Genomic DNA, 22,313 nt, shown 5'->3' with positions numbered 1-22,313 from the left:
ACAAAGTGAGAGGGAGGATTCCTGCTTTTCTGATTTGGGGCCCCCAAGAAGGTGACCCAGAGACAAAAAGTGAAGTGCAGACCTTGCATTTGGGAGGTGATCCCAGGAATCACAAGTAGGGCAGTAAGAAAAGGAAGGGAAGGAAGGTAGCTAGTCAAAGTATGTTATCAGTGGATTGGCCACTGTGGGCCAGAGACCTCTCAGGGAACTTGGCAGCAGCCTGGATCACACGCCACAAGGACATCTGACCTGAGGGGAAGGGCTGGCATATGACTACCCCAACTTCCATCTGATATTGGTTGAGGTTAGCTTGTGGGGAATTAACTCCCCAGCAAAATAGCCTCTGGGGTTCAGTGGAATTAACCGGAAGAAACACCAATAGAGTGGAATTCCAGCCTCTATTCTCACTGCTCTCAGAAGTGAGGCCCAAGTCTTACCTGTTTTACACATCTGTGTGTAGTGTTACAAGCGCTATCTATAACAGATATGCTAAGAAAAAGTAAGATTGTTTTAAAGCCTCTGGACTGACCCAATGCCCTTATCTTACAAATGATGACACAGGAGGTCCAGGAAAGGGAGGCTGCGGCTGTGTGTAGCAGTGTGGACGCCCAGACTGACGGTAACTGAGCCTCAGACCTGGGCTCCTCAAGCACTGCACTCATTTCAGCCAAAGCCAGTCTTTGCTGCTATTTCATCTTCCCCAATTGCATTTCTTCGCATTACCTTCGCTCTCCACGTAGGCCCCCCGACCTTAGTAGAATGCTTCCCAGCATCAACCGCTCTACGATCTCTGCTAGTCATATATGCCATTCTCTCCTCATCTTTATCCAGCTCCTTTGACAAAACCTTTTATACATGTGCAAACAGTGACCAAAAGTATGAAAACCAGAGGATTGATGTTGGCACACCACTTTGGAATGAAATGTAAATACTGTACTTCGCTGGGGCAACATGCTGGACTGATTAAACAGCTTCTGCAAACTCAATATCAAGGGTCTGATTCTAACACAGCTGCCTATTGTCATTCGTGTTTGAAGATGATTCAAAAGGCACCAGACTTCTTTATACACTAACACGGATGTCTTAATTTACAAAGGGCATTGTGGATGCTATTAATCTCTGCATCCTCAGAACCTGGCACTCTTTTTAGCATAGAATAAGTGCTCAATAAGTGATTGATTAATGAATGAAGAAAAAACCATGAACTCCTGACTCCATGCCTCACCCTCAAACTGAAGTTAAAACGCCAGCAGCAAGAATGTTTATGTATATACTGAGATTCGCTGAGATTCGCTGGTATTCTACAAAAGTTGATCATGACTTCTTTTGTCAAATATTTTTCTTAAACTATATTGACAAACATTAAAATTATTCACTCATTAAATATTTATTAAATGCTGTGTGTTGGGTACTGAGATATGAGGGTGGGAAAAAGGAAAAAAAAAGTCTTTTTGTTTTGCATCCCACATAAATACAAATCCATTAATAATATAAGGGAAAGGTCAAATTAAAACGGAGTGAAATTACTCTAGCAGTTTTAAAAGAGATGTCAACAAAGTCTTTAATATTCCTCCATTCAAGAGGAACCATAATTCCTCTGAGCATAGGCTGGACGTGGTGACTCATTTCTAGGAAAAAGAAGGGATGGGATGTCATTTCTAATACAGTGGTGTCTTCATTCACGAGCTTAATTTGTTCTACGATTTTGGGAAAGACGGCCACATTTCTGTTTGTGTGGGAAACATGACCACAGCCACCTTTCCCACCCAATACAGTTTGAAAGAATAAATGAAATTTTGCCAAACATTTCTGTTTGTGGACCAAACTATTTTTAAACAAAACCTTCTGTGAACCACAAAACTCTGACAAAGTTCAAAGCCCTTGTCTAGGAGGGAAATGGTTGACTGGCTGGTCCAGTGATGTCCTATGAAACCAGAAAAAAAATCATCACACTTAAAAGCAACAGTGGGATCCCCAGGAAGCCAAGAAAAAACCATCATACAGTTGTACTGGCACATAAGATTGAATTAGTTTCCCTTCAGAGCAACCCAAACTCAGAACTTGCAACCCACCAGAGTGCAGGAAGGAATCAAAGGGCCAAAATCAGCCTCAACATCATTAGCTAAAGTTTCTCAAAAATTCCCCAGAGAGAACCCTAAAAGTTCAGATGAGCAGGTCCCCTGTGTTACTAAGGTCTTTGAGTTCAAACTGTTCAAATCCAAATCCCATTTTGCCCCATTTATAAACTGTGTGTTATGAGCAAGCTGCATGACATCTCTGAGATTGTTTCTTATCTATAAAACGGGGATGATAATTATAGACCCCAGTATAGGGTCTTGATCAGTACAGGTTCAACTGGGTTAATTCACATAAACTACTTAAAACTTTGCCAGCCTCAGAGAAAGCATCAAAAATTGTTAATGATTAATAATGGTTATTTATGTATCAAAAAAGAATGAGCAGGGTTTTTAACTTTTCTTTTTTTGTACTGGGGATCAAACTCAGGTCCTTGCACTTGAGAGGCAGGCAGTGGAACCACTGAGCTAAATCCCCCACCCAAAATTTTGGTCACTTTTCTTTGGGGGCAGTGTTTTGTAATGTGAAACTCCCTAAATAAACTTCTCCTTCAGTCCTGAAAACATCCTTCAAATAGCATAAATCCTATTGTGCTGAAGCATCTGGCCACGAGCTTCTTGGGAGAAAGACGGGTGTCATTTTTATCTTTGCTCAGTAAGATGGGCACATTGTTGGTGTGATAAATATTTGATCAGTGATGCTACCACTGGCAAAAACTTCACAAGAAAGGTTGCTATGAAAGCAAGAACTCTGCCTGGCCCAGCTCATTCCCTCTGTCTCTATAGCCCATGGCAGGTGGGACTGCAGATTGCAAAGTTCCAATCAGTGCATCTCTGAGCCTTGGATTTCCAGTGATGTAGGGGAGAAGGGTGATGGTACAGAAAATCTCTGGCTGCTTTTTTCTTTCTTCTCTCCGCACCAATCACTGTAATAAACGTTTCATAGGCATTAACTCATTGAATCACTGAACAAGTTTATGTTTTAATTATTTCCCTTGTACCGAGGAGGAAACTGAGATCCAGCTACCTTCTCCGGCACCTGCAGTTGATAGATGCTCTTAATCTCAGGAATGAGTTGTATCCAACAGGGAGGACACTCTCTTGCCAGTGAGGGCTGAGGTCCTTGAGATTTCAGGAAATATCTGTGGGTAGATGCTGAAGCCAGAACTCAGGAAGGGGAGGCCCTCTTTACCAGCCACCCTTCAGCTCACATCCAGAGCTCGTGTTCTCCAAAGCTGGGCACAAACCAAGAAAGGATGCGAGACACCTGTGGGTGTGACAGGGATGCTGCAGAGCCAGGCAGGAGCTAACACTACAAGAATACAATAGTAAACAGCATTTACAATGTCGGGCTTTGTGTTAAGTCTGTTTTGGTTGGGTTTCCCCAAACCAGTGGCTGGAACAAAGATTTGGGTTTGGGTAATTTCTTTGGGAGGTGATTTCATGATGCACAGGGATAGAGTGAACAAATGAGACAGGGAACACTTTGGAAGACTCTATGTTAACACTTGAGAATTATTCCACTGAGGGTGAGGAAACTAGGGTCATTATCCATCAATACCCATCTCCCATTGGTTGAGAGTCACTCCTAGAACTTTAACTCCCTGGCACTCCTAAGCTCCCTCATGAGAGCTGAGCACCCTCTTGCCACTTGAGGAATACTTGGGCAGAGAAAATTGCAGGCACTTGCAAGAAAGAGGCCATGGCATGTTCAGGATAACTGAACAAACCTGCAGGTGACAGAGTGACAAGGAGTATTAGAAGGGCCCTGCCATATCTGTTTCAATTCCTTCCATGATTATCTTGCCAACCCAAAGAGTTAGAGACCTTTATTGTGTCCACTTCATGGTAGAGAAACTGAGACTGAGTCTCAACAAAATTAAGAATCTGACCAAGGCCACAGAGCATGGAGTAGAATCCAAGCAGCCAGATGCAGAGAGTGTGGTCTAAGGTATCAGGCTGCTCGGCCTCCTTCCCTGAGGATTCCTGGTCAGCGTTCTTGACTCTACCAAGCAGGAAGCAGTCATATTAAGTCCATGGCATCCCAGCCTCCTTTATTTATGCATTTTGATTATACACATTTAGAATATATGATGTGGTGTTTGGATATACATAATGCAATAACTACTCTAGAGAAGTAAATTAACATATCCATTAGCTCACGTGGCTACCCTTTCTGTGTGTGTGCCAAGAAGACCTAAAATCTGTTTTGGCAAATATCCCAACTACAATGCAGTATTAACTACAGTCCTGAGACTTGTGCATCCCATCTGGCCATAGCATGGTATCCTTTGACCCTCACCTCCCCAGTTCTTTCTCTTTGTGTCCCTGGTAACTGCCATTTTATTCTCCATCTCTGTGTGTTTGACTTCCTTTCACCCTAAATCCTGCATATTATCCACATACCTCTCAGCCTATAGATCAACAGTTTGGAGTAAGGAACAAAGCTTGGCCTTTAGTTACCCTGGAGTGGAAAGATAAACAGGCAGCAAATGATTTCTCTGTGTTGACCACTACCAACTCCATCTTGTGTTGTAAAAGGCCTCTTATTGTTAGTGGGTAAAAGCCCCTCCAGGTCATAAGTTGCCCTTGTGTGTTCCACAATGGGACAAGGTTACCTTAGCTCCTTTCTAGCAAGATGGGTCTTGCAGGAACAGCAGAGTCCTGCAGCACAGCATAGCCATCCTTCAATCCAGCTATCTCCTGGACGCATTCAGCCATGCACCTGGGAACATGTCAGCCACATCATATGGACACTTACTTTTCATTTTTACCTCCTCTCATATTGGGTGCATCACAAGGAGCCTACGAAACAGACAGGGAAGGAATCATATCACAGTTCTCAGGTAAGGAAATGGAGGCTCAAGAATGTCTTTCTCAAGACCACAGACCTAGTGAGCAAAGGAGAACTGATTGGAATGTAGGTCTTTGGGTCCACATGAGGTTTCATAACCACAGTATCCGCTGTGCATGCCCAGATTGGTGCTTGCAGCCTGTGACAGATACACACAGCATGGCAATGAGTCCTGAGGCAAATTTGGAACCTTTGTTCCTCCATCTATTGGTGGAACTCATAAGCTGGCCAAGCCTACCGTTCATGCCTGGTAGAATCTCTCAGCAGCCAGTTGAGTTAATGCTCTTACTTCTAGAAGTTCCACCCCCAATTCTACCATATTTTTCTATTGGTTCCCTTCCCAGAACTTTCTCCAGTAGGTATTCATCCTCTAAACTGGGATGTGCATTAATTTTCTAACCCCTCTAGAATGCAATTCATGGTTGCAGGGAGCTCAACTCTACATCAGTCTTACCAAGCCCAACAGCCACAAGGGTGGAGCAGAAGGAAAAGTTAAAGCAATTAAAGCCCATAATTGCGAGAGTGGTCCATGTGGAAAACTGAGGAGGGAATGCTGGCAGCCTCTGGGAGAAAAGGCCAAGGCCAGCTGGCAGCCAGCAAAGAAACAGGGAAATCAGTCCTACAGCTGCAAGGGGCTGAGCTCCACCAACAGCCTGAGTGACCTGGGAAATGGATTCATGCTGAGAGCCTCCGGAAAGGTACACAGCCCCCCAGTACCTTTATTTCAGCATGTAGAACTCTTAGCAGAGGACCAGTTTGGCCACGCTGTTCCCAGACTTCTGACCCACAGAACTATGACATAAATGTGTATCATTTTAGAATGCTAAATGTATGGGACTTGGTTATCGCGGTAATAAAACCAATACAGAAAATTGTTAGAAGTACCTGGCACATACTAGCTACATACTAAATGTCTGAATAAATGGAGGAATATATGGAAATAGACTTTTCAGGCTTAACTAAGATTTTTTGTGCTTCTGGTTTACATTTCTTACGTTAGTCAGTTTTTGCTGCATAACAAACAACCACAAGTACCAAGGCAAACAGCAACAGCATTTTTTTCTCACTCACTTATTTGCAGTGTCGGCTGGGGCCAACTGGGTTTAGGCTGGATTCAGACAGGCTTAGCCTCCAGCTTAAGTGGATCCAAATCCACTTTAAATGTTTCTCATCCCACTTGACCAGATGCTGAAACATAATCTTCTCAGGGAGAAGGACAGGAGCTCAGAAAGGAAACCAAAACAGTGCAAGCACATCTCTAGTCTCTGTTTATGTCGACCCCAAGAACATCCCACCAACCAAAGCAAATTACACAGGCATGGCCAGGACCAAGGTGACAAGAAACCGCCCACTTCCCAAGCAGCCATACAGAAAGCAAGAGTCATGGTCTTGCTGCTGGGGTGGACTGTATCCACAGTGTTGGTGTATTAAAGAGGTGAGAAGGACAGGAGCTTCTCCCCTCAGCAGATGCAAATGTGTTTCTCCAAGAATTTTTGTTGTAACCAAGGAGTCATTTGGGAGGCACAATTATATCATGAAGCAATAATGTCTTGAATCCTTTTTCCGGTACTGTGTGATGTTGGTAACTATCCTCACCTCTCCAAACTTCAGCTTTATCATCTGTCAAATGAAAATAGTGATGCTATTTCCTTCTCAGGACTACTGTGGACAGAAAATGAAATCATGGGAATGGAGCTCTCAGCGCTGTGCCTAGGACACGGTAAGCACTCAGAAATGTGTTCTTTTGTCACCCCTCTCAGTGTTCCTTGCCTGATATGCTCCTAACCACATCATAGATGTTCTGCCCAGGTGAGCCTTCCTTGAGCCTTGAGATTATGTTTGTGGACACAGATTCGGCAAGACCATAATTGACAGTAACCCACAGAGAGAGAGAGAGAGAGAGAGAGAGAGAGAGAGAGAGAGAGAGAGAGAGAGAGAGGCTGTACACAGCACTTCCCTCCAACCTTAGGGACTCTTGACAATGATTACAAATGATTTTGATGGGAGGGGTGGGGGAAGGGTAAAAAGGGAAGAGAAAAAGTAAGAGAAAAAGAAAAAATGGAACCAAAGTCTTGGTAAATAGGGAATGGTGGAGGGGGGAAGGGAGACAAAGGGAATGGGGGGAACAAGTGATTTTGAAGAATTCACTGAAACATGTTATAATCCTTGATTACAAAGAAAAATGATTTTCCTAGAGCGGATCTTCCATCTGCTGGAGGTAGCCAGGCCCCACTGACAAATAAGATAAGCAGGGCTGCAGAGAAACTCCTAGACAAAGCACAGGCCCCTCCCCAGGAAGCCTGACTGACAAGGCCCAGCAGCCAACCCCAGCACACCTAGGCCTGGCTCTGACTGCTGCAGCCCAAAGAGCAGGCTTGGATATGAACAAAAATGGCACCATTTTATTTATAAACATTTTCCACTATGGCCATAATACCCCCTTTCTTTCCCCAGTTTGAGATATAAACATCTCAAAATAGGATTTTTTTCCTATTAAGTTTATTGGCACATTTAAAGCAAACAATACAGTTATGTTTATCATTAAGATCTTGTACTTTTAAACGATACAGCTTGGTTCTTATTTTTCCCCATAACCCTGGCCTCCCTTCACCCCCTTCACCCTTCCCTATCAAAATAGGATTCTTTTTGGGCTGAGGATTTAGCTCAGCGGTTTGGTGGCCTGCCTTGCAAGCGCAAAGACCCGAGTTCAATCCCTGGTACCGAAAAAAAAAAAAAAAAAAAGGATTCTTTTAAAAGGGCCTTGGGATACAACAGTTCTGCTGGAGAGAGTACTGCTGGGCCGCTCATGCTGAGAGCAGGCTGGACTGCTGCCTGCTTGCCTACTTTGCAAGAGCACTCAGTCTGCAGGTGCTCCAGGCAGAGAAAAGAATTTAGCCTGTCGGGACCGGGAAGTCCAGAGCGCAGTGAGAAACCCTTGAAAGGACGTGCCACTCCAGGGTTACATGGCTAGTCTTAAGATTGGCAATATTGGTACCTGCAGTCACTTGGCCCATGATAGTGATTCACGTTTACAGGATATCACAGTTCCAAAGCCCTGGTCACTGGCTATAACATCTTCAATCCCAGGAATTTCAGTTAGTTCGTAGAATTCTTCAGATGAGAAAACTTAGTCCCTGGAGTACTAAACACCTTAGTCACCATCCCAGAAGAACTGGGAGGGGTCAAATTTGAAGCCAGGCACTCTGACAACAAGTCCCATAGTCTCTCTGTTCCTCACCCATTCCTCCCCAGTAATTCCCCAGTAGAAAGTGGTGCCTGATCATGGGCTCAGGAAAGTGTCTGAGTTCTGTGTCTGTTATCATCTCAGAAATCCCTGCCTCGCTCTTGGCTTGCATTTCTGTGTGTGTGTGTGTGTGTGTGTGTGTGTGTGTGTGTGTGTGTGTGTGTAATTTGAGCTCCCCCAGAAATAGAACTTTGAGCTTCCCTCAGAAAAAGACCTTGAATCAAGGATTCAAGTACAAATGGTTTATTTGGGAAGTGAAGAAAATGCCAATAGGAAAGTGAGGAAGATAAACTATGCATTAGTTATTCATTGCTTTTTGATACATTTCCCCCAAATTTAGCAGTTTAAAATAGCATACATGTAGTATCTCCTAGTCTCTGTGGATCACAAGTGCAGGTACAACATAGCTGGGTACCTCTGGCTTATCGAATCTCATCTCAGAAGACTGCAATTAACTGTCAGCCTGGGCAATCGTCTCATTGAAAGATTCAGCTGGAGAATTCGCTTATAGGCCCCCTTTGTGGTTGTTGACAGGATTCAGTTCCTCACTGGCTGTTGGCAAAAGGCTCTCCTTTCTTGCTAGATGGGCCCTGGGTCCCCTCCATAAGCAGCTCACAACATGGCAACTCCTTTGAAGGAGTGAAAGAGAAAGAAAGAGACAATATACCCAAGATGGAAACTCCTTTTATAACCAAACACTTTATAACTCTTTTTACAACACTCCTTTTTATAACCAAATCTTAGAAGTGATATCCATGGCTTCTGCTATATTTTATTCATTACAAGTGAGTCAATGAGTCCAACTCCCAAGGGGAAGGGATGGAAAAAGAACTAGGATGTGTTACGTACTTGTAGCAACTCCCCACGAAGAATGTAATCATTACATACTACAAACGTGTACTAATAAAAAAAACTAAGGTTAAAAAAAGTTCAGCTCTCACTTAAGGGTGAGGATGAGTATCAATAGCAGAAGGTGGAGATAAGTGAAAACATCCCAGAGTCAAAGAGATGAAAAGGTATCCCCAGAATTTTTCCCTACCTTGTGAGTGTACTTGGAGAAGGAGCTCAAAGAAAGGGATCCAATTACTAGGAAGTGTGATTAGGTATTGATTGCCATCATTATTACCCCAGCTCTGTCTTTCCAAGGGGAGTGCAAACTGGCTGTGTCCTTCTACTCAGGGTTGCAACCCCCATCTGGCAGTTCCCCATATTTCTCCCCTCTTTGTGAAGTTAAGCCTTGCTGTCCTTCGTGGCACCCTATCACCAAAGAGTCTATTATCAAGCCACCCTACCACCTGGATTTAAGCTTCACTGGGAACCAGTATAGAACACATGCTGGAATCATTCTCTTTGTGAAGAGAAGGCACTCCCCTCACTTACTGATTTGGGGAATGCGATTTATAGCCAAGTCCAGTTGAATCCAGACCAAGTGAGCTGAACCTTTCTCCAAGTTCCAGGAACTGCTTCCTCTCCTTGTTCATTCAGGCCTGGTGTGGGAAGGACTTCCCCATTGCCAGCTACCAGATGCTGTACCGGCTCTTGCTAGTTTCCCTTAAGGGTCTGTGACAATTAACCAATGGTGTCAACTTGAGTAAGAAATGCCCAGTGAAATGAGTCAATCTTGTAAATTCCTACACTTCTGTGCATCTTGCAATAAATCTATTTCTCTAGGGAGCACCAAGTGATACACTGTCCCATCCTTGTAAACAGTTCCTTTACTGAACTCTCCTAAGTCACACATCCTTCGTGGAAGACTAAGACAACAACAGCTCCCTAGATCTGTAACATATTTCACAGAGTCACTCTGGTCACACAGCAAAGATTCATCAAAGTTTTGTTGTTGTTCGCTACCTTCTATCTTTTCTCTTCACCTCAGAAACTTAGACTTCGAAGACGCAGTTCTGAAGCCTCAGCCCTCACTCTTCTTCCAGTTACAAAGAGAGCCGGCTGTGTTTTTCACTCTGCCTTTACTATACTCCCAAAATTCTGAATCTTGCAATCTTATTTTATGTGTGTTGTACAGAGGTTTTTCATTTATAATTTTTAAAAAGGTAGGAACACTATAACATCCTCATTGCTTAAGACAATGGCCAAGGTACATCTTAATTTCCCGCAGAATTAAACTAAACATAATTATAGCTTAATGAACTGTGCAAGTCACAAATAAAAAGTTAAATTATGGCCACTAACTTGGGTCAAAGTTCAGAAGTTAAGCGGTTACTTGTCAACCAGTGCCTTGGACAAAGCAAACAAATTTTACTTTTCATATCGCTCAGATCTCAAATAATTATCTACTGGTGCATGGAAAAAGTCTCATTACAACCACATCACCATGGTCCCAAACAGACATGATATTAAAAATATTAAATAGCAAATAGGCCTGGGCAGGAGCAATCAAAACAGAGCCTTGGAGGTTTGCTGCAGCAGGGAATTCCAGCTGAACACCAAACTCAGGTCTGCATCGTATGTGTCCTGCTGTCCCCGGAAGCCCCTCATGAACTTTCTTGCTGCTGGGCAATCTCTCTTCTCTGCGGGAAAACAATCTGTTAGCATCTTTGTGAAACACTTCATGAACTATAGGGAATTGTTTCCATGGTTAAAAAGTAGCCTCCTGTTTCCTTCTTAGTTATCAGCAAGCTTGTGCTACTTAACCCAACATGATTTATTCTGCAGCTAGAATGTCAAAAGGGTTAAGGTTAATAATTCATTGGCAAAGCTGTCTGAAACCACAATCCTTGTATTTGCTACAGTTCTAATGAAATGGCCAAGCTTCCATCTCTCTTCCCTGACTATCCCTTCCCTCCCCCGCCCCTCCCCAGAGTGTGGCTTTGCTGTGTGTTTCTTGTGAATGAAACTTTGGATCTCTAGGCCCAGGGCCAAAGGCATGGGCTTACTCCCAGGGGCTGGCCAGGCCTTTACAGAGAGATAACTGAGGGCACATTTCCCCAGTCTCAGTGCAGAGTCAAAGGCTTTTGTGCTCTCATGATCTATCTTAAAAGGCCAAGTATAATTTGTATTCTACTTAGCAAACCTTTATATGGTCCTTAGTATATGCTCCAAGTGCATTTCAAATTTAACCCATTTAATCTTTTATACCTTCATGAGCAGATCCTACTGTTATCCCCAGTTTGTAGGACAGGGAACTCTCTCAGAAACACACAGCTAATATGTAAAAGAGCTAGAATATGAGCCTGCTCTAGTTTCAGGGTCTGTGCTTTCTTGATTATTACACTGTGCTCTTAAGTATTAGTTTTTATAATTTAGGTGATTATGCATGGTTACTTACATGTGAAGCAGTGCCTAATTTATGGATGTAGGAGGCATCAACATTAAATGAGCACCTACAGTATACCAGGATTTTCCCAAGGACTGCAATATGACATCATATCACCTGCCAACAAGCTTAGGAGACAGACTGTCACCTCCAGTTTACAAATGAATTAATAGAGGACAAAAGCAAAAAGAGACCAGAATAGAAATATACTGTCATGACTGTGAAAATCACTTAACAAATGAATTTGTTTCTAAACACATACTTAGAGATACAAGCTTGCAGTGGGGCTCAAATTTGAGCCCAAGTCACTCTGACATTTACCTGAAAACCAACTAGGATATCCCAAAGTAAGATCATTAAAATGGTATAGACAATAACTTATGTTTCAAAAAATATAATTAACATAAATATATATTATTAAACTACAAATATAAAAATCAAAATAGTAGTACAGACATTAACTCATTTCTGATTATTGTGGATACAAGAAAAATTCATTTTCAACCACTGTATCTTTCAACCTGGATTTCTCTTACTTAGCTATAAAAAGAATATGTAATTTTCTATCATTATCTGTTGCTTAGACATACCTAAGCCCATAGAATTAATTTTTGATATATGGTACAAATTATGCTTTTATAAGTAAAACATATATAGTATAGAATAAAATTATATATTTCTCCAAATGGTTAGCTAATTGTTCCACTACCATTAACTGAATAATCCATTATTTCCTTTATTTTTAGAGTGAACTATATTTTAGCTTTAAATTTCAGACATTCAAAAATTTTTCAAAAATAGAGGTGTTCCCATACACCTTTCACTGAGCTTCCCCTAATATTAAGAACATATGGAACAGTAGAACAATTATTAAAGCCAGAAAATTAATATCAGTACAAATTAGTATCAGCATAAACTAATCTACAGACTATATTTACTTTTTGCCAGCTTTCCTAGTAAGGTCGTTTTTCTAACCTGGGATTCCATCCAAGATCCTACAATGCCTTTACTTGTCATGTTTCCTCAGTTAGCTCCCATCTGGAGGTTGGTCCGTTTTTCCTTATCTTTTGTGACCGCGATACTTGGAGGGAGTGCCTCTTGGTGCTGGTGTGGGGCAGTGCTCAGTTTAGGCTTCCCTCATGTTTTCTCACTGAGGAATACTGAGGTCGCGCATTTGCAGCAAGAACATCACAGAAGTGATGCTCTGTCCTTCTCTGCGCTTCACATCACGGGTGTAGAATGTCCATGTGTCTCATTACCCGTGATATTAACCACGACCACTCAGTTAAAGTGGTGCCCGCGAGGTTTCTTCATTGTGTAATTATTATTTGGCACTCAGTAATTAGTAAACGTCTCATGGAGAAATATTCAGGGATCATGCAAATATCATGTCTCCCATCACACTTCTAACTACTAATTTTAGCTTCTACCAATGATACTTGTCTGCAACAATTCCTCTTGCAATGTTTGCCAAATGACAATTTTCTCTTTTCATCATCCCTCCACAGTTAGTAATTGGAGTTCCTCTGTAAGGAAGAGGTGTCTCTTCTCCCCCCACAAAATGTATTTATATCAGTACAGATTTGTGAGCATTTATTTTATCCCAGGAATTATGACCCAGTTCTTAACAGTTAATTCTAGTATATCATTTTTTTCTCTTTCTAAATTTACTCTTCTGTTTCGCTAATTTTTTTGTGTACTCCTGCCCTAGGAATACACTATCTTAATCATTACAGTTTTATATATTAGAATCTGAACATTGAAGTTCTCTTCTCATTGTCCTGATTTTTTCCAAAAATTCTTCAGTGGTTTTCCCCTATTTATCTTTCCAGATGAGTTTGTGAATAATTTTGTCAATTTATACAATAAACTCCTAAGGACGCTGAGTTGAAATTGCATTCAATTTATGAGCTGCCTTGGGGAAAATTGTTTTCTTTAAAATGGTAACTCTCCCCCAGCCAAAAACATGATATGCCTCCTCATTTATTTGTCAGCATTCATATGCCTCTATGACGTCTTCCCATTTATTTCCCATAAATACTGCACCTGCAGGTTGGAAAATTCTTAGAATCCTTTTTCCCCCCAGAATTTTTTTTAATAACCAGACACTTTACCAAGCTGCACTGGTGGTTCTAAATTCTTAATTTATTTATTAAATCAGTAGTTGTTTGCTGAGGACCTACCAGGTGCCAGGCACTGTTGTAGAAAATAGAGAGTCAGCTTTGATCTAGACTCCACAGAGCTTAAATTCTAGAAGATTGGGCAGATGCTTAATGCTGAGAAGGGACAAGTAGGAGAGAAGACCTCTGGTTCCCGTTTCTTGCCCAAGGACGGCCCAGCCCCCTCCACCTAGAGCAGCATTGGGAGTGTTTGTGGGACCTTCCTGGCACACCATGAGAGCCCACTACGTGAGAGCTGCCATCCTTTCCAGTTAACAGTCGAACAAGTCAACATTTACAAACAGGCTTATGCATAATAAAGCAATGTTACATGCTCTGTACAACACCACAGCTGCAGAAGGAAATACAAAATGAAAGAACGGGGCCAATATTTTAGATATGGCAGTGAGGAGAGTCGCTCTGATGGGGTGATACTTGAGCAGAAACCCAAATAAAATGGAAGGACAAGCCAAGAAACCATGTAAGCAAAGAACATTCCAGGTGGAGAAAGTAGTCTGTACAAAGGCATTGTAGCAAGATTGAGTTTGGCAGTCTTAAGGCATAGTGAGGCCAGGGTGGCTGGGACAGAGCACGGGAGCATGCATTGGTAGGGGCCGAGGTCAGGGAGGTGTCAGAGATCTAGTCATGTGAAGTCCTTGTAAGGAGATTATGTTGTATTCTAAATGTGATGAGATGCCGGGAAACAGATTCTGTTAAAGAGACTTTAATATGCATGAGAGAAAGTTCTGGTTGGGGCCAAGGTGGGATCTGTGGAATGGTCAGATACAGTCTGATTTTGGATACATTTAAAAGCAGTGCTGGCAGGAACTGCTGCCCAACAAAATGTAGGGAGCAAGGGAAGAAGAGAGTGGCAGAAATGTAACAGATCACACAGGTGGACATAAAGTTCATGCATCTCTCAAGGATCCTGAGTCAGCCAACATTGTATCACATGTACATGGTCAATATATGAGGTTTTCACTCATTAAATACACTGCTGCTCATGATAAAGACAAAAGAAAACAGAAAAGAAAAGACAAGCCCTACTTCTGACAAACCTGGCAAGGAACAAGAGCTCGCTGCAAGAGAGTTGCCACGTGGCTTCCAGGGAACACACAGTTAACAGGTACATAGGGTTCACTGATTTTCAACTCTATTATTCTTGTCAGCGGAGACACTACTGAACACATTATATTTTATTGATGACTCAAGTACCCTTCAGGCTCTGAAAGGAGCCTGAAGGTCAGGATTATAATCTCTAATTAGCTTTGTTCTGGAGCTGTGAGGGAGGGCTGGTTGACCAGAAGTTTCAGCTACATGAGTTCTGGATAAAGAATTGCTGCCTCAATGGATTAAGAACAGATTTTGTTCATTTACTGAAGTGCTTGTTAATTGTGAATAATTACTAGAGGGTGTACTTTAGCCATCACCTACACATATAAATAACCATTTGTACCTTGACTCCAGGCTATTAATATACTCCCAGGGCTGTTCGGATAGAATGCCAGGAGAATATGGAACTCACATTCTCTATGCGAATTTGTGTTTGGTCTGTCATCAGATCATCAGAGGAAGCGGGGACACACACACACACACACACACACACACACACAACTCCACCAAGATCTAATGGAACCTGAATTACAAGGTTTGAGCAACTAACATCCATAATAAAAATTGCCTAAGGATAAGGTATTTTTGGAAGCCACCTCACAAAGGATTAGGAAAGAATTAAACTCTGTGATGTCACAGATTCAAAGCAGGGACCCCTGCTGTCTTCAAAGACTTCTGCCTCAGCAGTAAGGAGGAAAATGTCCTTGTGTTTACCTCTTACCCTGGATCCTGCCTTCTCTCCCCAGCAAATGTTGGATGTAAAGGGTTGGAGGGAGAAGCCAGGCTGAGGAAATGTGTAAAGGCACAGAAAGGCTGCTCACATCCAGCTCTTTTACCAGCCAGCAGGTTATGCGTCCCCTCAAAATCAAAGCCAGCCCAGTTCACACCTGGACCTTCCTCCTTCATCACGGACTCCCGGGGCCACACCCAGTACCTCCCTATCCCCTCCACTCTCTGCCTCATTGTCCCCCACTGTACACAGCAGCTATGCCATGCGCTACTGTCTGAATTGCGGTCTCTCAAAAGACATGTTGAAGGCCTAACCGCAGTTCCCTGCAAACATCACATTACTTGGAAACGGAGTCTTTGTAGATATGACTAGTTAAGAGGAGTTCATATTGGATTGAGGTGAACCTTGACTTCAATACTCATATCCTTATGGGAAGACAGAAACAGAAAGGGGTGCGGGGAGAGCGCTGTAGGATGACAAAGGCAGGGATTGAAGTGATGCATCTACAAGCCAAGGAGTACCAAAGATTAAGCCACCCCCAGAAGCTAGGAAGAAGCAAGGAAGCATCCTCCCCTGGAGCCCACAGAGAGAAGATGTGGCCATGCAGGCATGTTGGTTTCAGACTTTCGGCCTCCACAACTGTGAGGGAATAATGTTTTAAGCCACTCAGGTTGTGGCCAAGGTCCAGCAGCCCTAGGAAATCAATACGCCATGCAATCTAGGTGTGATCAACTGTTCTGCTCAGCTATCCTTTCTTCAAATAAAAGTTTTTAAGGAGCCCAGACAGACATGGAAAGGACTCTAATTAATATGGGGAGAGAGAGATGCAGGCAGGATCACAGGCCTCCTCCCTCCCTTGCTCCAACCTTGCTGCCAGACTTCCACTCAGGCTCCAAAAAGCACATTTCAGTGAGGAGTTAGCAAGATGTCCTGCAGCAAGGCTTCTCTCTCTTGGAGTTGAAATTCAGCTCCTCCTCAGCAGCCCTGTGATCTCTGACCAGAACTTCACGTTCTGGACCTTCATTTTCTTAATTAGTAAATACAAAGTTACCACCTGGTGAGGGCATGAGGAGGGCAGAAAAGAGACTCTGTCTGCAAAGCACTCACACTGGGCCTGTGTCTGGGCTGACCTGTGAGCCCCCAAATTCCTATGCTGAAGTTCCACCCCCTTGTGCATCACAATGTGACCGTTTGAGGGTGAGGTCTTTAGAAAAGTGATTAGTGGAAATGAGGTCACTGGGAGGAGTCTTAATCCAACAGGACCTAAGAAGAAGAAGAAATTGGAACACAGACGACATACAGAGAGGACATAGCAAGGCCAGGTGAGAATATGGCAAGAAGGTGACATCCACAATCCAAAGAGAGACGCAACCAACACAGCTGACACCTTGATCTCAGAATTCCACCCTCCAGAGACGTGAAGCAATAAATGTCTGTGGTTTCAGCCACCCAGTCTGTGGCTCTTAGCTACAGCAGCCCAAGCAACTACCACCTGGTGTACAACTCACACACTCAGCATCCACTTCCTATATGTGCCAGACTCACTGGCGAGCATTTCTCATGTATCATATTTGACTGACTGTAGACGCACCTTCTCTTCCCATTGTAAGATCTCCGAAATGGGGGGGGGGGGGAACCCGGCAGTAGTTGTTAGCCAGACCACGCAGGCACAGAGGTCGGGTATCGCTGCTACACATGCTAAGGTTTGCTGAGGACTCCTTGGGGGCAAAGACGACTCCCACATTTCAATCAACAAACAGTTCACAGGCCATCCAGGAAAGGAATTTGAATCCTGGTTGCTGTCTGCAAACCTCCCATTGACACCTCCTGGTACATTCAAAAACTCCAAGCATTGAAATTTGCAGACTGTGTAACTTGAAGGAAAAAAAAAATGCTGGGGATGCAAATTGAGAACTCTTGCAAGAATCACAGCAGTGTGAACCCAACTTAGTGGCACAAAGGACAAGATTATGTGAAAAAGTACAGACACTGATGACTGAGTCAACTTTGATTCAGAGAAATTGAACTCTTGAGTGTGGAAAGGGTTTAGGAATCTTTCCATCAATGCATTTTGCTTATATGTTCATTTGAATGTATGCAAATGTGTGATCTATGATAGAATCTTATGCCTAAATGAATTTAAAAGAGCTCTTTCAATAAGCATAAAATAAAAATTCTAAGTGATAGAAAGCACGAAGCCTGGTTTCAGCGGAAGCATTTTATCTTTCTTAGTGATGCAAAAAATAAAAGTGTATTTAACTTAGTGGTCAGCCTCTCTGATTTGATGAAACATGGTATCATTTTAATTGCCATAATAGTTTTCAGCAGGAGGTATGATTTTTTCCCATTTTACAGGTGAGAAACTGAGGCTGAGAGAGACTAGGTAATTAGTCCAGAGTCACTCACTGGCCAGGCCTTGCACCTCCACCTCCAGCTCCTTACCCGCTGGCTGTGGTTCATACTCTCAACCTTGCCTCATTTGCCCTGACTTAAACCTGAATTCCAATCCTGAATCCAGCTTCCAGCAAGAAGTAACTGCCAACAAGTTAAATTAGTTGGTTTTTCATGCATATATAATGAACTCTTAGCAATAAATAAGACTTTATGGGTGGCAGATTTATTCATTTTTATGGTTCAAAAGTAAAACTAACTAGGTATATACTCCTAACAGGTGCTGGCCTGGCACCTGCAGATGTAAATCACAGAGGCGTGGGATGGCAACATGCAGGTCCCGCCCGTAGGCCTGCTTTACAAGACTGTCAATAGTCACAGCCTCCCAGAATCTGCTGGGAGCGCTGGAATGGGGACAATTTACTGGACACAGCACAGCGATTGTGAGGCCATAAAGATAGAGTTTCAGAGGATTAGTGTGGTCCCCACGACATTGGGCATGGCGTGCCTGTCTGAACAGCTGTGAAGTATGTCCCTGAGATAGGAGGAGAAGGACGGGAGCCATCCCCAGGATACAGATATCCACGGAAGACTCTGGCCAGAGGAAGCAGAGCCCCAGTCTCACTAGGCTCACATTAGCGTCTCCTGCAAGGCTTGTCAAAATACAGACTGCAGGGCTCCACCCCTGGAAATTCTGAATGGCAGATCAGGGATGAAGAGTGTTCGTTTGTACTCAAAAACACTGAAACTACCTGTCTGTGGATCATGTTTTGAGCATTGGTATGTAGATTACACTCTGAGCAAGGGCACAAATACATCACATATTACCCAACATCCATAAATGACCTCATCCTCCCTGGGTAAGGAAAGAAGTGGTACATTGTGGCCAAGTCTAAGAGCTGGCCTCAACAGCCTACAGCTATGAGCATGGACACTGAGGTCAGCTGTCCAGTTAACTCTAGGCAAGTTGCTAAACCTTCCCAGTCTCAGTCTCCTCCTCTGCAAACTGGGGGTAACAATAGTGCCCACACAGTGTGGTGATGATTAAGTGAGTTATTAGAGGCAAGGATTTGTCTACTAAGTAACCGTGAAGCTGAATGAGAGGTTTATGAAGGTTTATTGCACAGTTATTTTTATATACTCTATAAATTTTTCCATAATAAAAAGAATTTTTTAAAAAGACACTATATGCCACCCAGCTCAGAACACATTCATTTCTATTCTTTGTCCCTCTTCTGCCACCCTGTCACCTCCCAAAAAAGCAGTGTGGAAACAGCCTCTCTAGGAAGAAATGTGCACAGAAGAAGTAGGAAAGGGCCAGCTGAAGTCAGTGCTTGTTTTACTTGTGTCTTGTTTGCTTCAAAAAGACAATGAGTAGGAAAGGGGAGGGGAGGTCTGTAAATGGGGGAGATCCCTCACTGCTTTTTTTCTGCTTCTGTCATCATCTCTTGAACCCCCTCCTCTCTCCCGTCCCCCACACTTTCCACACCTATATCTGTGGAAGGAAACAAAAGCAATTTCAGCAGAGCAATTTCAGTTTTCACCTCAGAGCATTAGTTAGCACATCACTAGGAACATTTTCACGCTTGCTGGCTATTTTTGTGGGGTAGTCTGTGGGATAGTGGGCGGAGCCCAGATTTGAATCCACACACTCCTGCTGCTGTGCTACAGCCCCGTGGCAGTACCCTCTCAGAGCCTCCATCTCCTAATCTGGAGTCACACGTGTGGTGGTAGGTTCCCCTGAAAGTGAAACCTGAGCCAAGGACTCTGGTACTCCTGTTCACTACAGAGGGGAGCCTGGGAAGCCAGAGAGCAAGACACAGAGGAGAAGCTGATAAAGGATGCATTTCCAAGCCAGTGCTGGAGACCATATGGGCTCAACTATGCCGGGCACCCTAAAAAGGACACAGGCTGTCACCCAGAACTGCCCCTCCAGAGGAAGAAGGCTGGAGTATTTATCCTTCTGTTTCCAATCCCCACTTCCTTGCCCCATCCTCAGGTAAACTGAGTGGTTCCACAGGTAAGGCAGAAAAGTGAGAAAATGAGCAGTGAATTGGGGTGAAGAGTTGTTGGTATGGAACTGTCCTCCACACCTGAAAACACAGGTGAGCCATGGGCATGCACTTCTGGGAACCAAAATTCCTGGAGCAGTACTGAGCCATTATAAGAGCGATGTAAGACAGACACACACCCAGGCATGGGAAGCAGCTGGGCCCGAGAAGGCCCAGGTCTTCCTTTTCCCTTTCTGTCCCATTCACCCTGTGAGGCTCAGGGCCTGGCCTACTCCCATCCCCCATCCAGATGTCCTCTGACCCCATACACTGAGCAAACATTTCCCTCTCAATATTGTAAAATTCCAAAAAAGATCTTCCCCGCAAAGGAGGCCTTTGGCCATTCCCTGGTTTATTCTTTTATTCATTGGATGCGTATTTTTTACACTCTTTCCAAGTGCCAGATGTTGATCTGGGATAATAAACACATAATGTGCTAAGCTATTAAAATATTGGCACTTGCTTGTTCTAGCAGCAAACATAGCCCAAACCAAGCTTCCCTGCCTGTGACAAGCTCTTTGCTAGTAAGAGATGAGCAGGCACCCTAATGTTTTTAGTAGAGGGATGAGTTACGGAAACTTCAGATCTTGGAAGACAGTCTCTCCCAGTGATAGATGGCAGGCCAGCCACATGATGCAACTACAGGAGAAAACACTGACAGTTCTATGTAAGCAGCATTCCTGGGCTTGTGCGATCTATTACTCTGGCATCAGGACAAGATTCCCAGAGGAGTGGGCATTACCACTGAGCTTTCAAGGATGAAAAAAGGCCCCCATGAAATAGGGAGAAGGGGTAATGTTACAGTGGACAGGACCTCAGAGGTACACACTCCTGGAGTAGTAACAGCCATCAGCATCGTCTAGGAAGGAAGCACAGGCCAACATACCAAGCAGCTTACATACATAGGCCAACTTGATCCTGAAACACCCTTATGATGTAGGTACTATTATGATATCCTTTTCCAAAGGAGCAAAGAGGTGCAGAGATGAGCAATAACTTGCCCAAATCATGTGGCAGCAAGTTGCAGAGACAGGATGCCAATTCAAATAGCATGGCTTTAGAGCCTGTGCTTTAAAGACCCCATGACCCTGCCCATGATCACTGAAGTTTACCACACTTTTCAGACTTATTATGTGTTTTTGTCATGGCCATGGCAGCTGCTTCCACTTCACAGGTGAAGGAACAATGACAAAAAAAAAAAAAAAAAAAAAAAAAGGTCTTGTGTCTCATCAAGGTCATACAGAGAACAAGTGAAAAAGCCAAGCCTTGAACCCATCCTCAGCCTTGGACCAAGGATGCCACAGCGAGGAGTCAGCAAAGCAGTATCATTCCTCCTGCTTTCCACTGGAGGTGAGGCGTCTATATTTAGATCATTACAAGGAGCTGCTGAGACTGTCCTCGGGCTATGAATTCAGCCTCACACACAAATTCATCGCAGATCCGGAGGAAGGCTGGTAATAAATGGGTGGGAGAAGGACCTTGATTCCAAACAGAAATCGAGTTGTACAAACAGAGCCAGAGCACAAACAGAGACTGCGGGAGGGAAACAGATTTATCTCAAACCCTGTGTACTCAGGAGCTTTTCCCGGAACCCAGGTCCCACTAGCAGGAAATTGTTATTTCATGCATTCGTTTATTTGTTCTGTGTACTTTGCCAGCCTCCATGTTTCACTGAGTTCTTATCTCCTCTGTCCAATTCCACAGACTGTTGTGTTGGAAATAGCTCAAATCCCTCCAGTCATGTCAGGGGCTGAGTTGTATCAAGAAGACTGTTGAGTCTCATCCACAGACAAAGAAAAACATGAGTCCACCATCCAGCAGGGCTTGCTGAGGTCTCTCCATGATGAGAGACTGATGGGCTCTATGGCAGGGATGACCACTGCTCATCAAAATGCATGCTCCCTTCTCTGTGGGACAGAGTTGTCTCTGAACATCTCAACCCAGCCAAGAACTTCATTTCCCAACCAGCTTTGCAGCTGAGAGCTGTCATGTGACTTGTTTTAGCCAATGGAATATGAGCAGAAGTGATAGGTTTCTCTCCAGAAAGGCAGTTAGGAAACAGATGTGCTTTCTCCACATCCTCTTTGTTCTGCTTTGATGCAGACCATAGGAAATAATGTAGCCACAAGAGAGAAGGAATCTGGGTAGTTGTATGGACAAAGCACTTTATTAGGTTACTAAATCATGTTATGTGCTATAGCAAAAAATGTGATTTGAATTAATATATTACTGACCCCTGGAAACTTCAGATCTCTGTAGTGAGAGAAGGTTGGATTCCCACTTGCTTCCTGAGGAAAGCCATAATCTTCAGTTGCTTCCTGATGTTTGTTGGCATCGCCCTCACAGGTGGGCTCCTGCCTCTGTTTCCTGAAATAGAATAATAGATTTTTCTCAAGACAGGACTGATTCTGATCCTCATCCC

The 22,313-nt window shown here is 43.4% G+C and overlaps 1 long non-coding RNA gene across 2 annotated transcripts in view; it reads left to right on the top strand.

The window, feature by feature from the left end:
* Positions 1-17,445, top strand: part of LOC104867145 — a 39,583-nt gene extending 22,138 nt beyond the window's left edge. For both annotated transcript variants that reach the window (XR_781689.2, XR_004518434.1), the window contains 2 exons: positions 6,587-6,649; positions 16,710-17,445. This is a non-coding gene — a long non-coding RNA (uncharacterized LOC104867145). The remainder of the gene's footprint in view (positions 1-6,586; positions 6,650-16,709) is intronic.
* Positions 17,446-22,313: the final 4,868 nt, after the last annotated feature.

Source organism: Fukomys damarensis, unplaced genomic scaffold (genome assembly GCF_012274545.1).
Source record: "Fukomys damarensis isolate Sample0158 unplaced genomic scaffold, DMR_v1.0_HiC HiC_scaffold_22, whole genome shotgun sequence".
NCBI classification, from domain to species: domain Eukaryota; kingdom Metazoa; phylum Chordata; class Mammalia; order Rodentia; family Bathyergidae; genus Fukomys; species Fukomys damarensis.
Note: the sequence above shows the minus strand (reverse complement) of the source record. Positions and strands in the feature narration are given on the sequence as shown.